This window comes from Papaver somniferum, chromosome 6 (assembly GCF_003573695.1).
Source record: "Papaver somniferum cultivar HN1 chromosome 6, ASM357369v1, whole genome shotgun sequence".
NCBI classification, from domain to species: Eukaryota; Viridiplantae; Streptophyta; class Magnoliopsida; order Ranunculales; family Papaveraceae; genus Papaver; species Papaver somniferum.
Genome location: NC_039363.1, coordinates 83,571,239 through 83,575,355, shown reverse-complemented (window position 1 = coordinate 83,575,355; position 4,117 = coordinate 83,571,239).

Sequence of the window (4,117 nt, the reverse complement as noted above, 5' to 3'; positions counted from 1 at the left end):
TCTGCACCTGTAACTTAGTGTAGTGTAACTTAGTTCATCTTTAGCTGTAAGCATAAACATCTGCATCATTTGCATAATCTCTTCTTCTTTGCTTCAACTGCATCATTCTGGGAACTGAACCTCTTCTCTGAGTTGCCAGGTGCTTGTGGTGCTGCTGTTGCAGCCTGTTGCTCCTGTTGCTGTGCTGTTGTGACTCTGTTTTGCTTGGCTGAGCCCTTGCTGTTGCTGCTGATTGAGGTGCAGCTGGGCCTGCCACTTGCTGCTACTTTCTTCTTCTCCCTGCTGCTGCTGCTACTTCTTCCTGCTGCTGCTGGTGCTTGGGCCATTGCTACAGCCAGCCTCTGGTGCTGCTGTTGTTTTCCTTCTGCTATTGTTGAGTTGCTGGTCTGAGCTTGTTGCTGAGAGTCAAAGCCCAACTGGGCCTCTCCAACAAAAGTTTAGGAAGATCCAAAGCCCAACTGGGCTTGTGCAATTTAAGAAAAGGGATAAAAGCCCAACTGGGCTTCCCTCCAAAAAGGTAAGCCTAAACCCAAACCCAAATTTTTTGGGCTTGTAATTTTTTTGGTTTGTATTGTTATTCTCTTTTGGGCTTGTAATTGTAATTATCTTTTTGGGCATGTAATAATTATTTTAATTTTATTTTTTTTATTTGGGATTGTAATAATTTAGTGTTATTTTTATTTTCTTTTTTTTTTGTGGGTTTGTAATAATTAGTTTTATTTTTTTTTCTTTCTTTATTTGGGCTTGTTGTTGTTAGGCTTGTAGTTTCTTTTAAACTAAAATTTGGGTTTCAAAAACCCAACAAAAAAAAAAAATTGCTCCTAATTTCAAAAACCAAAATTTTTGCTCCCAAATTAAACCAAATTTTTATCATCTCCTTTAAAAAAAAAAAAAAAAAAAAAAAAAAATCAAATTATGGGCCTTACTTTTTTGTGATTTGTGTGATTATTTCATAAAACAAAGACATGTCTGGATTTTGGTCTGCCTCTGGGAATAAATCTATTAGAGATGCTTACGGGCAAGATTCACCTTATGAGCCTCCCACAGACCATGATGTCAATAGTTATAGGGATTATAATTATGGACCTTTTCAAGGTCATGAGCCTCAATATGCAACCCGTATAACTATTCACCCATGTATCAACCTAGCCAACCTAATATGCATGTTTGTACCTTTTGTGGTGGTTTAGACCACCTGATTAATATTGCTATGTTTTGCATGAATTTAGGAAATCTAGGGGATACCATGAAATCCAAATTATGAAATGCCCACAAATTGTGAGGCTGGTAGTCATTGGGACCATAATCAACCTTTCGAAGGTTGTGATCAATATTTTGTAAACCCTAATGACCATGCACATGTACCATTCACCACAATTTGAACATGAAGAATTTTGTACTCCCATGAATTTAGACTCCACCGTAGTAGAAGCTCTCAGACTCGGTGAGCAAAATTCTGATAGAACTATATCACGCATTCAGGCGAAGTTAGATCAGATTTTGCTTCAACTACAAAAGGAGGAAATTCATGAGGAAATGCATGTTGTCCCTAATGAAGTGTCCAGTCCCATTCATCTAAATGATATTGAATATGAACCTGATTTAGAGGAACATGAATCGACTAAGGACACCACCACTTTTAATGAGGATCAAATGCATGTATCATGATGATGTATGATGATATGATATGTTAGAAGAACATGTTTTTGCTGAAAATATTGTGGAACCTTTTGGTTCAATAACTATGGCTTCTCAGCCTCACCTTCATGAATGTTGTTCTTCTGATACTCATTGTAATTCATATGATTTTGATTCTAATATGGGGCTTGTACAATTCTTCTGTGAAGATGAACATGAACATAGGAATAGTGAATCTTCTGTAGACACTAATTTTATTATGCATGAGGACGAATTTGATGTGTCTGATTCCTTGCCTAAGTCACAAAATGTTATTTCTTCCGGTGATGATTTGAGTACTTCGAACAATCATGATACTGATTTAGGTCTTGATGTTTTGTTCGATGAATGTGAGCATGTTTTACCTGTTTCTGATTTAGGGAAAGTATGTGTTGGTACTATTGATCGTACCCATGAAAATAATTTAGATGTACCCACTTTCTTACCTAAATCTCAAATCGAGATTATTCCACCCAACCTAGATTTGGTTTGCAACAAAAATTTTAAACCAACTTTTCTGAAAATTCCCAATCTAGGATTGGAACTGTGTGCCTCCCAAGTCTTCTTGGACTATTTTGCTTCAAAATATAACACTTTTAAAGAGCCACAGTTGGAATGCATTTCTTTGCCCATCCCGAAAACAGTCCATTATGAGTTAGACCTTTTGAATCCTGAACCCCTAAAATTAAAAGATTTTGTGCTTAAAAGTAAACCTGTTGAACAATTTAGGTTTAGGGGTGATTCATTCGGTTTTTCACTCTCACTCCCATTTCAGTCCAATTTTAGTGTTTTGAAACTTTCTATGTTTCAACACTTTGTCTTTTGGGTTGATCCTCAACTCTTTAGACTTTATGTATATAGTGAATTTTTCGTATATAATCCGGTAGGTAGTTTTTAGTGGAATTTTATGTTTCTTTTTTATATTTTGCTAATCCAATATGATCTCGGCTGACATATGTTGGATTCTTGCCTTGAATAACGGAGTTCTAATATTGCTTTCGCCGAAATCGGGTATTCTCTTTCCTTTTCTCTACTCAACATGATCCTCTTCATGTGTATAATTTTGTTCATTTGAAACATTGAGGACAATGTTTAGTTTAGGTTTGGGGGTGAAAAGTAGATACTTTGATAATATGCATAATTGAAAACAGAACTCCTTCTTTTTGAAAAAATTTAAAAATTAAAAAAAAAAAAAATAAAAAAAAAAAATAAAAAACATAAAAATGGAGCTCATTTACCTTGAAATGTTGACTCTTGTGCAAATATGTATTTATTAGGAGTCTTAGTCTAGATATTTAGGCACCCTGATTCTAGCACAATTCACATAGTGATAAGAAACTTGCACGCGCACGATCTACCAATACATGTATAGCCTCATCCTTGAGGTGTTCTATCGGAAGTTTTAGTTGCCAATCACTTTAGAATACTGAACGAAACTTGACTAGCTTGTTCTTTGGTTGGTTGGGATAGAAGGTGGAGGTTACATTAAGAAAAACAACCATCGAATTTAACTGGGTGCATCAAAAAGGGCTACCTCTTGCAAAGTGTCATGTAATTTTTTGTTTCTTTTTGTTATGTATCAAAAGTGTTAGCATGTAAAAAAAAAAAAAGTATATTCAAAAAAAAAAAAAAAAAAAAAATAAAAAAAAAAAAAAAAAAAAATCAAGTATATATCAATTCATCCTCTCTTGTTCCAAAAATAAAAGAGAGTAGTCAATGTAAATAAGAGTCATGTAAAGAGTCATTTTGTTGTTTCATTGTAATAAGCAAGGAGGGTGTATGCCATTGATGTACAACGCGAGTAATTGTGAAATACCTCCAACTCATTCACAATTTCGTAAAGTCCGGACAGCTAGCTAGATTTCGACCTCGGTTCTTAGCCTGAGAAACTATCTCTTGGTGATTAGTAGTCATAACATCCGATCTTTCTTTACACATGTGTAGATACACTTTACACTCTTATCACATGTCTTTATTTGTTATCAGTGCTAGGATTGTGCCTTTGATAGCTAGATTGACATCTCCATTTTGCTGTGAGCTTAAACTGACTTGCACATGTCACATTTGATGGAATCTGAGCTTATATTTTGACCTAGAACTTTGTAGGTACGTTCTAAGCAAACCTTCACGAGACTTCACTCGTCCACTAGGGACACTTAGTGGTTTAAAAGGCTTAGTGCATACGCTAAATGCATTCGAGAGACCAGCGACAGTGGTATAGGTAGGATTTCCTTAGTTTTGTTTTACTTGAGGACAAGTAAAATTCAGGTTTGGGGGTATTTGATGAGTGCTAAAAAGTGCATATTTCTATATATTTTTCTTGGCATTTAACTCATCTTTTGTGCATTAATTCTACATTTTATCCCATATTCTGTATTTTCTTTGTTTTCAAGAATAAATATTTTTATTAATTAATTTTGCATTTTTAGGTAATAAATAA